Source organism: Pelobates fuscus, chromosome 12 (genome assembly GCF_036172605.1).
Source record: "Pelobates fuscus isolate aPelFus1 chromosome 12, aPelFus1.pri, whole genome shotgun sequence".
NCBI classification, from domain to species: Eukaryota; Metazoa; Chordata; class Amphibia; order Anura; family Pelobatidae; genus Pelobates; species Pelobates fuscus.
In genome coordinates this window covers 92,851,423-92,863,922 of record NC_086328.1, presented here as the reverse complement: position 1 = coordinate 92,863,922, position 12,500 = coordinate 92,851,423, and the positions used below count along the sequence as shown (strand labels likewise).

Genomic DNA, 12,500 nt, shown 5'->3' with positions numbered 1-12,500 from the left:
TGTGATATATATGATAATATGTCCTTGTGGCATACAATATATTGGGAAGACGTCGAGATTACTGAAGATAAGAATGAGGGAGCATGTGTATAATATAAATAGGAAATTCACTTTGCACAATGTCTCTAAACATTTTCTAGAGGTACATGGAGGGAATATAAATGGTTTTGAATTTATAGGAATAGAGGCCGTAAAAATCCATTGGAGAGGGGGAGATATAGATAGTCTCCTCAGCAGAAATGAGATGAAATGGATTTTTAATTTGGAATCATTATCCCCCCATGGCCTCAATATCGACTTCGAGATTAATTCATGTATATAATTTTAAAAAAAATTTTAGATGTGCTTTTTTAGTATATATGTTTTTTTTTAGTATATATGATTTTAAATGTTTAAAAACATTAAAAACCCTGATTTCCTTCCTTTCTTAATAGGTATTAAATATCCCTATATTAATCTATTGCTACATGTGGAAAATAAGTATGTATTCTTTTCCCTTTTTCCCCCTAAATATCATATACTATTGTCTTGTAATGTGGAGTTTAACGGACTGGCAAATTTGCATGTTAGTGGACTTTGAAAAATGGCGCCGGTACTACTTCCGGGTCCGGCGCCCATAAGACGTCATGACGTAAGCTGACGCCTGGACGAGGACCAATGACATAGGCGCCAGACGTCATGACGCAACGTAATTGATGGACGCTTGGAAATGACGAAAGCGGAAGAGACAGAAGACGCCGACGAAAGGGCGCCAAATTTCAGAGCATTTAAAGAAGATCTAGGAGATGAGAAGACCAGACCACTTGAGAAAGGCTGAGAGTGCCGAAACGCGTCGTGGTATTGCGCTTTTAAGGACGTTTTTACCTGTATTGGATAAAGATATATGATACTATTTTTTTTTATATAATCAAGTTATTTTACAATAAAGAAATTTTATATTGGATCTTGCTTCCTGGAGTAATTTGAAGAAACACTTCCCAGTGCAGACCAAGTATAAACGGTACAGGACGTCTAAAGCTGAAAAATTCTCATCTCCACAAAAGCCCTAAGTCTGAGTCAGCTTTTAAAGTGACTCAGCAATATGTGAGTGTAACCAGTCTCATATTATTATTTTATCTCTTTTATGACAATATTACTCTATGTGTTTGTGCTTTATTGTTCTAGATATTCCCATTTTAACCAAGTTTGGTAATATATTTTTTATTTCTGCATGTTCTGAGTGCTCTCACCACAATTTTATCTTTCACTGTAATGTTGTGAATATAGGTAACTTGGAGAATAGATTAAAATAGAATTGTGGTAGAAATTGAGTAGTTATGTATGGAACAAAGCACTTTTCACTGGTTAATAAATAGATCCCTGTATTTCATTGTGCACATCCACAGTTTTCCACGGAAAAGTAGAAAGCTAAAAGAAAATGTGATTGACTTGGAAAGAGTGTGATGTGGGAGTCACGACCCCTGGTTTACAAGACCAGTGCTCTAACCCCTGAGCTATTGAGCCCTTATTCAACCTTCTTTGGGGGGGTGTCAAAACTCCACATGTGGAACGTTGTCATCCAACTTGCAAGGAAAACCAAGGTTAATTAATCTGGTAGGAAGAAAAAATATTTCTCTTGAAGGACATAGCCAGTTTGCTTCTCTGAAATATGTTGCTGAGAAAAGAAACAATTGGAGAACACACCTAGTGCAGCAGCAATATATCGTCATCCAATTAGTTGTAATGTAGCTGGCGATACCAAGCAAGCTAACGATAGATCGCGGTTGCTTTGAGCAAGAAATAAAGCAGTAATGTCAGAAGTGGGATTCGAACCCACACCTCCAGAGGAGACTGCGACCTGAACGCAGCGCCTTAGACCGCTCGGCCATCCTGACTGGCTTGTGCTTGACCGGCAAGTGAGCGCCGGCTATCGCAGACAGCTTGGAGAGCGACAAATGGAACTTCTGTCATATCCTACTTTAGTCCCTCAGCTCTACTAACAAGGAAGGCAGCCCAATAGCTATGTCTTTTTAGTCCATAGTGTAGAATTTAGAAGATCTGCATTTTTCTCTTGCACGTCTTGAAAGAAAACACATGAATGCGTCTTTTTTGTATGAGATTAGTAATTGAGAGGCAATGAGCCTGAAAAGTCGGTTTTCCTCTTCAAAATCCACTTGATGAAAGACAAAGATAAGCAAGGAGGTAGCTGGCATCTCTTGATGCGCACAGTTCAAAACTTAGCGTTTCAAATAAAAATGACCGCCGATAGCAGAAACCAAACACTGGCCGCCACAGAGGCGTACAACCCGAACGTAGCCTTGAGACCACCGTGCCGGACAGGTCAATCCATAGATATTTTCAGGACAGTGAGGTTTGTTTAATAAGTGGCGCATATGGGCATTCCAAAGGCTGAATTGCAATATCTTCAGCATGTTGTGAATATATGTATCTAGGAGATAATTGAAATTCAACAGAATGTATCCCAGTGGATTGATTCCAACATTCCAACTTGTGATGCGTTGACTCCTGGCTAAGTTACCTCTGTAATTATCAGATGCATGGAACATTCAAGCTTGAGTTCTATTTTCCAAAATAAAAATGGAAAGTGTTCCTTCCTCTGTGAGATTGGTTAGCAGGTGGCAAGTGTCTTTTAACAAAAGTTGTTTTTTTTTCAATCAATCCGTAGACTTTTCCAAGACAGTGAGGTTTGTTTAATGAATGGCTAATACTCCTGATGGTGGAATTGCAATGTTTTCAACATGTTGTGAATATAGGTAACTTGGAGAATAGATTAAAATAGAATTGTGGTAGAAATTGAGTAGTTATGTATGGAACAAAGCACTTTTCACTGGTTAATAAATAGATCCCTGTATTTCATTGTGCACATCCACAGTTTTCCACGGAAAAGTAGAAAGCTAAAAGAAAATGTGATTGACTTGGAAAGAGTGTGATGTGGGAGTCTAAGAGGCCCCAGTGAGTTTTGAACTCACGACCCCTGGTTTACAAGACCAGTGCTCTAACCCCTGAGCTATGGAGCCCTGATTCAACCTTCTTTGTGGGGGTGTCAAAACCCCACATGTGGAACGTCGTCATCCAACTTGCAAGGAAAACCAAGGTTAATTAATCTGGTAGGAAGAAAAAATATTTCTCTTGAAGGACATAGCCAGTTTGCTTCTCTGAAATATGTTGCTGAGAAAAGAAACAATTGGAGAACACACCTAGAGCAGCAGCAATATATCGTCATCCAATTAGTTGTAATGTAGCTGGCGATACCAAGCAAGCTAACGATAGATCGCGGTTGCTTTGAGCAAGAAATAAAGCAGTAATGTCAGAAGTGGGATTCGAACCCACGCCTCCAGAGGAGACTGCGACCTGAACGCAGCGCCTTAGACCGCTCGGCCATCCTGACTGGCTTGTGCTTGACCGGCAAGTGAGCGCCGGCTATCGCAGACAGCTTGGAGAGCGACAAATGGAACTTCTGTCATATCCTACTTTAGTCCCTCAGCTCTACTAACAAGGAAGGCAGCCCAATAGCTATGTCTTTTTAGTCCATAGTGTAGAATTTAGAAGATCTGCATTTTTCTCTTGCACGTCTTGAAAGAAAACACATGAATGCGTCTTTTTTGTATGAGATTAGTAATTGAGAGGCAATGAGCCTGAAAAGTCGGTTTTCCTATTCAAAATCCACTTGATGAAAGACAAAGATAAGCAAGGAGGTAGCTGGCATCTCTTGATGCGCACAGTTCAAAACTTAGCGTTTCAAATAAAAATGACCGCCGATAGCAGAAACCAAACACTGGCCGCCACAGAGGCGTACAACCCGAACGTAGCCTTGAGCCTCAAGTAGGACAAGAAAAAAGAGAAAATATTCTAATATATAAGAAAAAAGAACAAAAGGAGAATAATAAGATTGTACCGGCGATTTTTAATTTTAGTTCCCATAGTAAAAAGTTACAAAAAATTATGAAGACAAACTGGCATATTCTTGAACAAGATGAGAGCCTACAACAATATTTAGGGACACAACCAAAATTGATATTTAGAGGAGCGAAGAATATTAAACAAACTTTGACCTCAAGTTTTCTGGATAAAGAAAAAAATTCTCAAGGTGTATCCATGTTTAAAAGGGAAAAAGGTTTCTACTACTGTGGAAGATGTAGAGGGTGTGCCCTAAGAAAAAATAAGAATAAAAAAGTCACCCATTTTACCTCGTTTCAGAACAAAAAAACACATGAGATTAAATCATTTATTACATGTAACTCAAAAAATGTGATATATATGATAATATGTCCTTGTGGCATACAATATATTGGGAAGACGTCGAGATTACTGAAGATAAGAATGAGGGAGCATGTGTATAATATAAATAGGAAATTCACTTTGCACAATGTCTCTAAACATTTTCTAGAGGTACATGGAGGGAATATAAATGGTTTTGAATTTATAGGAATAGAGGCCGTAAAAATCCATTGGAGAGGGGGAGATATAGATAGTCTCCTCAGCAGAAATGAGATGAAATGGATTTTTAATTTGGAATCATTATCCCCCCATGGCCTCAATATCGACTTCGAGATTAATTCATGTATATAATTTTAAAAAAAATTTTAGATGTGCTTTTTTAGTATATATGTTTTTTTTTAGTATATATGATTTTAAATGTTTAAAAACATTAAAAACCCTGATTTCCTTCCTTTCTTAATAGGTATTAAATATCCCTATATTAATCTATTGCTACATGTGGAAAATAAGTATGTATTCTTTTCCCTTTTTCCCCCTAAATATCATATACTATTGTCTTGTAATGTGGAGTTTAACGGACTGGCAAATTTGCATGTTAGTGGACTTTGAAAAATGGCGCCGGTACTACTTCCGGGTCCGGCGCCCATAAGACGTCATGACGTAAGCTGACGCCTGGACGAGGACCAATGACGTAGGCGCCAGACGTCATGACGCAACGTAATTGATGGACGCTTGGAAATGACGAAAGCGGAAGAGACAGAAGACGCCGACGAAAGGGCGCCAAATTTCAGAGCATTTAAAGAAGATCTAGGAGATGAGAAGACCAGACCACTTGAGAAAGGCTGAGAGTGCCGAAACGCGTCGTGGTATTGCGCTTTTAAGGACGTTTTTACCTGTATTGGATAAAGATATATGATACTATTTTTTTTTATATAATCAAGTTATTTTACAATAAAGAAATTTTATATTGGATCTTGCTTCCTGGAGTAATTTGAAGAAACACTTCCCAGTGCAGACCAAGTATAAACGGTACAGGACGTCTAAAGCTGAAAAATTCTCATCTCCACAAAAGCCCTAAGTCTGAGTCAGCTTTTAAAGTGACTCAGCAATATGTGAGTGTAACCAGTCTCATATTATTATTTTATCTCTTTTATGACAATATTACTCTATGTGTTTGTGCTTTATTGTTCTAGATATTCCCATTTTAACCAAGTTTGGTAATATATTTTTTATTTCTGCATGTTCTGAGTGCTCTCACCACAATTTTATCTTTCACTGTAATGTTGTGAATATAGGTAACTTGGAGAATAGATTAAAATAGAATTGTGGTAGAAATTGAGTAGTTATGTATGGAACAAAGCACTTTTCACTGGTTAATAAATAGATCCCTGTATTTCATTGTGCACATCCACAGTTTTCCACGGAAAAGTAGAAAGCTAAAAGAAAATGTGATTGACTTGGAAAGAGTGTGATGTGGGAGTCACGACCCCTGGTTTACAAGACCAGTGCTCTAACCCCTGAGCTATTGAGCCCTTATTCAACCTTCTTTGGGGGGGTGTCAAAACTCCACATGTGGAACGTTGTCATCCAACTTGCAAGGAAAACCAAGGTTAATTAATCTGGTAGGAAGAAAAAATATTTCTCTTGAAGGACATAGCCAGTTTGCTTCTCTGAAATATGTTGCTGAGAAAAGAAACAATTGGAGAACACACCTAGTGCAGCAGCAATATATCGTCATCCAATTAGTTGTAATGTAGCTGGCGATACCAAGCAAGCTAACGATAGATCGCGGTTGCTTTGAGCAAGAAATAAAGCAGTAATGTCAGAAGTGGGATTCGAACCCACACCTCCAGAGGAGACTGCGACCTGAACGCAGCGCCTTAGACCGCTCGGCCATCCTGACTGGCTTGTGCTTGACTGGCAAGTGAGCGCCGGCTATCGCAGACAGCTTGGAGAGCGACAAATGGAACTTCTGTCATATCCTACTTTAGTCCCTCAGCTCTACTAACAAGGAAGGCAGCCCAATAGCTATGTCTTTTTAGTCCATAGTGTAGAATTTAGAAGATCTGCATTTTTCTCTTGCACGTCTTGAAAGAAAACACATGAATGCGTCTTTTTTGTATGAGATTAGTAATTGAGAGGCAATGAGCCTGAAAAGTCGGTTTTCCTCTTCAAAATCCACTTGATGAAAGACAAAGATAAGCAAGGAGGTAGCTGGCATCTCTTGATGCGCACAGTTCAAAACTTAGCGTTTCAAATAAAAATGACCGCCGATAGCAGAAACCAAACACTGGCCGCCACAGAGGCGTACAACCCGAACGTAGCCTTGAGACCACCGTGCCGGACAGGTCAATCCATAGATATTTTCAGGACAGTGAGCTTTGTTTAATAAGTGGCGCATATGGGCATTCCAAAGGCTGAATTGCAATATCTTCAGCATGTTGTGAATATATGTATCTAGGAGATAATTGAAATTCAACAGAATGTATCCCAGTGGATTGATTCCAACATTCCAACTTGTGATGCGTTGACTCCTGGCTAAGTTACCTCTGTAATTATCAGATGCATGGAACATTCAAGCTTGAGTTCTATTTTCCAAAATAAAAATGGAAAGTGTTCCTTCCTCTGTGAGATTGGTTAGCAGGTGGCAAGTGTCTTTTAACAAAAGTTGTTTTTTTTCAATCAATCCGTAGACTTTTCCAAGACAGTGAGGTTTGTTTAATGAATGGCTAATACTCCTGATGGTGGAATTGCAATGTTTTCAACATGTTGTGAATATAGGTAACTTGGAAAATAGATTAAAATAGAATTGTGGTAGAAATTGAGTAGTTATGTATGGAACAAAGCACTTTTCACTGGTTAATAAATAGATCCCTGTATTTCATTGTGCACATCCACAGTTTTCCACGGAAAAGTAGAAAGCTAAAAGAAAATGTGATTGACTTGGAAAGAGTGTGATGTGGGAGTCACGACCCCTGGTTTACAAGACCAGTGCTCTAACCCCTGAGCTATTGAGCCCTTATTCAACCTTCTTTGGGGGGGTGTCAAAACTCCACATGTGGAACGTTGTCATCCAACTTGCAAGGAAAACCAAGGTTAATTAATCTGGTAGGAAGAAAAAATATTTCTCTTGAAGGACATAGCCAGTTTGCTTCTCTGAAATATGTTGCTGAGAAAAGAAACAATTGGAGAACACACCTAGTGCAGCAGCAATATATCGTCATCCAATTAGTTGTAATGTAGCTGGCGATACCAAGCAAGCTAACGATAGATCGCGGTTGCTTTGAGCAAGAAATAAAGCAGTAATGTCAGAAGTGGGATTCGAACCCACACCTCCAGAGGAGACTGCGACCTGAACGCAGCGCCTTAGACCGCTCGGCCATCCTGACTGGCTTGTGCTTGACTGGCAAGTGAGCGCCGGCTATCGCAGACAGCTTGGAGAGCGACAAATGGAACTTCTGTCATATCCTACTTTAGTCCCTCAGCTCTACTAACAAGGAAGGCAGCCCAATAGCTATGTCTTTTTAGTCCATAGTGTAGAATTTAGAAGATCTGCATTTTTCTCTTGCACGTCTTGAAAGAAAACACATGAATGCGTCTTTTTTGTATGAGATTAGTAATTGAGAGGCAATGAGCCTGAAAAGTCGGTTTTCCTCTTCAAAATCCACTTGATGAAAGACAAAGATAAGCAAGGAGGTAGCTGGCATCTCTTGATGCGCACAGTTCAAAACTTAGCGTTTCAAATAAAAATGACCGCCGATAGCAGAAACCAAACACTGGCCGCCACAGAGGCGTACAACCCGAACGTAGCCTTGAGACCACCGTGCCGGACAGGTCAATCCATAGATATTTTCAGGACAGTGAGGTTTGTTTAATAAGTGGCGCATATGGGCATTCCAAAGGCTGAATTGCAATATCTTCAGCATGTTGTGAATATATGTATCTAGGAGATAATTGAAATTCAACAGAATGTATCCCAGTGGATTGATTCCAACATTCCAACTTGTGATGCGTTGACTCCTGGCTAAGTTACCTCTGTAATTATCAGATGCATGGAACATTCAAGCTTGAGTTCTATTTTCCAAAATAAAAATGGAAAGTGTTCCTTCCTCTGTGAGATTGGTTAGCAGGTGGCAAGTGTCTTTTAACAAAAGTTGTTTTTTTTCAATCAATCCGTAGACTTTTCCAAGACAGTGAGGTTTGTTTAATGAATGGCTAATACTCCTGATGGTGGAATTGCAATGTTTTCAACATGTTGTGAATATAGGTAACTTGGAAAATAGATTAAAATAGAATTGTGGTAGAAATTGAGTAGTTATGTATGGAACAAAGCACTTTTCACTGGTTAATAAATAGATCCCTGTATTTCATTGTGCACATCCACAGTTTTCCACGGAAAAGTAGAAAGCTAAAAGAAAATGTGATTGACTTGGAAAGAGTGTGATGTGGGAGTCACGACCCCTGGTTTACAAGACCAGTGCTCTAACCCCTGAGCTATTGAGCCCTTATTCAACCTTCTTTGGGGGGGTGTCAAAACTCCACATGTGGAACGTTGTCATCCAACTTGCAAGGAAAACCAAGGTTAATTAATCTGGTAGGAAGAAAAAATATTTCTCTTGAAGGACATAGCCAGTTTGCTTCTCTGAAATATGTTGCTGAGAAAAGAAACAATTGGAGAACACACCTAGTGCAGCAGCAATATATCGTCATCCAATTAGTTGTAATGTAGCTGGCGATACCAAGCAAGCTAACGATAGATCGCGGTTGCTTTGAGCAAGAAATAAAGCAGTAATGTCAGAAGTGGGATTCGAACCCACACCTCCAGAGGAGACTGCGACCTGAACGCAGCGCCTTAGACCGCTCGGCCATCCTGACTGGCTTGTGCTTGACTGGCAAGTGAGCGCCGGCTATCGCAGACAGCTTGGAGAGCGACAAATGGAACTTCTGTCATATCCTACTTTAGTCCCTCAGCTCTACTAACAAGGAAGGCAGCCCAATAGCTATGTCTTTTTAGTCCATAGTGTAGAATTTAGAAGATCTGCATTTTTCTCTTGCACGTCTTGAAAGAAAACACATGAATGCGTCTTTTTTGTATGAGATTAGTAATTGAGAGGCAATGAGCCTGAAAAGTCGGTTTTCCTCTTCAAAATCCACTTGATGAAAGACAAAGATAAGCAAGGAGGTAGCTGGCATCTCTTGATGCGCACAGTTCAAAACTTAGCGTTTCAAATAAAAATGACCGCCGATAGCAGAAACCAAACACTGGCCGCCACAGAGGCGTACAACCCGAACGTAGCCTTGAGCCTCAAGTAGGACAAGAAAAAAGAGAAAATATTCTAATATATAAGAAAAAAGAACAAAAGGAGAATAATAAGATTGTACCGGCGATTTTTAATTTTAGTTCCCATAGTAAAAAGTTACAAAAAATTATGAAGACAAACTGGCATATTCTTGAACAAGATGAGAGCCTACAACAATATTTAGGGACACAACCAAAATTGATATTTAGAGGAGCGAAGAATATTAAACAAACTTTGACCTCAAGTTTTCTGGATAAAGAAAAAAATTCTCAAGGTGTATCCATGTTTAAAAGGGAAAAAGGTTTCTACTACTGTGGAAGATGTAGAGGGTGTGCCCTAAGAAAAAATAAGAATAAAAAAGTCACCCATTTTACCTCGTTTCAGAACAAAAAAACACATGAGATTAAATCATTTATTACATGTAACTCAAAAAATGTGATATATATGATAATATGTCCTTGTGGCATACAATATATTGGGAAGACGTCGAGATTACTGAAGATAAGAATGAGGGAGCATGTGTATAATATAAATAGGAAATTCACTTTGCACAATGTCTCTAAACATTTTCTAGAGGTACATGGAGGGAATATAAATGGTTTTGAATTTATAGGAATAGAGGCCGTAAAAATCCATTGGAGAGGGGGAGATATAGATAGTCTCCTCAGCAGAAATGAGATGAAATGGATTTTTAATTTGGAATCATTATCCCCCCATGGCCTCAATATCGACTTCGAGATTAATTCATGTATATAATTTTAAAAAAAATTTTAGATGTGCTTTTTTAGTATATATGTTTTTTTTTAGTATATATGATTTTAAATGTTTAAAAACATTAAAAACCCTGATTTCCTTCCTTTCTTAATAGGTATTAAATATCCCTATATTAATCTATTGCTACATGTGGAAAATAAGTATGTATTCTTTTCCCTTTTTCCCCCTAAATATCATATACTATTGTCTTGTAATGTGGAGTTTAACGGACTGGCAAATTTGCATGTTAGTGGACTTTGAAAAATGGCGCCGGTACTACTTCCGGGTCCGGCGCCCATAAGACGTCATGACGTAAGCTGACGCCTGGACGAGGACCAATGACGTAGGCGCCAGACGTCATGACGCAACGTAATTGATGGACGCTTGGAAATGACGAAAGCGGAAGAGACAGAAGACGCCGACGAAAGGGCGCCAAATTTCAGAGCATTTAAAGAAGATCTAGGAGATGAGAAGACCAGACCACTTGAGAAAGGCTGAGAGTGCCGAAACGCGTCGTGGTATTGCGCTTTTAAGGACGTTTTTACCTGTATTGGATAAAGATATATGATACTATTTTTTTTTATATAATCAAGTTATTTTACAATAAAGAAATTTTATATTGGATCTTGCTTCCTGGAGTAATTTGAAGAAACACTTCCCAGTGCAGACCAAGTATAAACGGTACAGGACGTCTAAAGCTGAAAAATTCTCATCTCCACAAAAGCCCTAAGTCTGAGTCAGCTTTTAAAGTGACTCAGCAATATGTGAGTGTAACCAGTCTCATATTATTATTTTATCTCTTTTATGACAATATTACTCTATGTGTTTGTGCTTTATTGTTCTAGATATTCCCATTTTAACCAAGTTTGGTAATATATTTTTTATTTCTGCATGTTCTGAGTGCTCTCACCACAATTTTATCTTTCACTGTAATGTTGTGAATATAGGTAACTTGGAGAATAGATTAAAATAGAATTGTGGTAGAAATTGAGTAGTTATGTATGGAACAAAGCACTTTTCACTGGTTAATAAATAGATCCCTGTATTTCATTGTGCACATCCACAGTTTTCCACGGAAAAGTAGAAAGCTAAAAGAAAATGTGATTGACTTGGAAAGAGTGTGATGTGGGAGTCACGACCCCTGGTTTACAAGACCAGTGCTCTAACCCCTGAGCTATTGAGCCCTTATTCAACCTTCTTTGGGGGGGTGTCAAAACTCCACATGTGGAACGTTGTCATCCAACTTGCAAGGAAAACCAAGGTTAATTAATCTGGTAGGAAGAAAAAATATTTCTCTTGAAGGACATAGCCAGTTTGCTTCTCTGAAATATGTTGCTGAGAAAAGAAACAATTGGAGAACACACCTAGTGCAGCAGCAATATATCGTCATCCAATTAGTTGTAATGTAGCTGGCGATACCAAGCAAGCTAACGATAGATCGCGGTTGCTTTGAGCAAGAAATAAAGCAGTAATGTCAGAAGTGGGATTCAAACCCACACCTCCAGAGGAGACTGCGACCTGAACGCAGCGCCTTAGACCGCTCGGCCATCCTGACTGGCTTGTGCTTGACTGGCAAGTGAGCGCCGGCTATCGCAGACAGCTTGGAGAGCGACAAATGGAACTTCTGTCATATCCTACTTTAGTCCCTCAGCTCTACTAACAAGGAAGGCAGCCCAATAGCTATGTCTTTTTAGTCCATAGTGTAGAATTTAGAAGATCTGCATTTTTCTCTTGCACGTCTTGAAAGAAAACACATGAATGCGTCTTTTTTGTATGAGATTAGTAATTGAGAGGCAATGAGCCTGAAAAGTCGGTTTTCCTCTTCAAAATCCACTTGATGAAAGACAAAGATAAGCAAGGAGGTAGCTGGCATCTCTTGATGCGCACAGTTCAAAACTTAGCGTTTCAAATAAAAATGACCGCCGATAGCAGAAACCAAACACTGGCCGCCACAGAGGCGTACAACCCGAACGTAGCCTTGAGACCACCGTGCCGGACAGGTCAATACATAGATATTTTCAGGACAGTGAGGTTTGTTTAATAAGTGGCGCATATGGGCATTCCAAAGGCTGAATTGCAATATCTTCAGCATGTTGTGAATATATGTATCTAGGAGATAATTGAAATTCAACAGAATGTATCCCAGTGGATTGATTCCAACATTCCAACTTGTGATGCGTTGACTCCTGGCTAAGTTACCTCTGTAATTATCAGATGCATGGAACATTC

General features: G+C 39.2%; 6 non-coding genes across 6 annotated transcripts; all 6 read right to left on the bottom strand.

Annotated features, from left to right (window-relative positions):
- Window positions 1–1,791: 1,791 nt before the first annotated feature.
- On the bottom strand, window positions 1,792–1,874 carry TRNAL-CAG (transfer RNA leucine (anticodon CAG)). The gene has a single exon. It is a non-coding gene; the product is annotated as a tRNA-Leu (tRNA).
- Window positions 1,875–2,944: 1,070 nt separating this feature from the next.
- Window positions 2,945–3,017, bottom strand: TRNAT-UGU (transfer RNA threonine (anticodon UGU)). The gene has a single exon. It is a non-coding gene; the product is annotated as a tRNA-Thr (tRNA).
- Window positions 3,018–3,305: 288 nt separating this feature from the next.
- TRNAL-CAG (transfer RNA leucine (anticodon CAG)) lies at window positions 3,306–3,388 on the bottom strand. The gene has a single exon. It is a non-coding gene; the product is annotated as a tRNA-Leu (tRNA).
- A 2,650-nt stretch (window positions 3,389–6,038) lies between these two features.
- Window positions 6,039–6,121, bottom strand: TRNAL-CAG (transfer RNA leucine (anticodon CAG)). Its single transcript has one exon. It is a non-coding gene; the product is annotated as a tRNA-Leu (tRNA).
- A 1,403-nt stretch (window positions 6,122–7,524) lies between these two features.
- On the bottom strand, window positions 7,525–7,607 carry TRNAL-CAG (transfer RNA leucine (anticodon CAG)). Its single transcript has one exon. It is a non-coding gene; the product is annotated as a tRNA-Leu (tRNA).
- Window positions 7,608–9,010: 1,403 nt separating this feature from the next.
- On the bottom strand, window positions 9,011–9,093 carry TRNAL-CAG (transfer RNA leucine (anticodon CAG)). Its single transcript has one exon. It is a non-coding gene; the product is annotated as a tRNA-Leu (tRNA).
- Window positions 9,094–12,500: the final 3,407 nt, after the last annotated feature.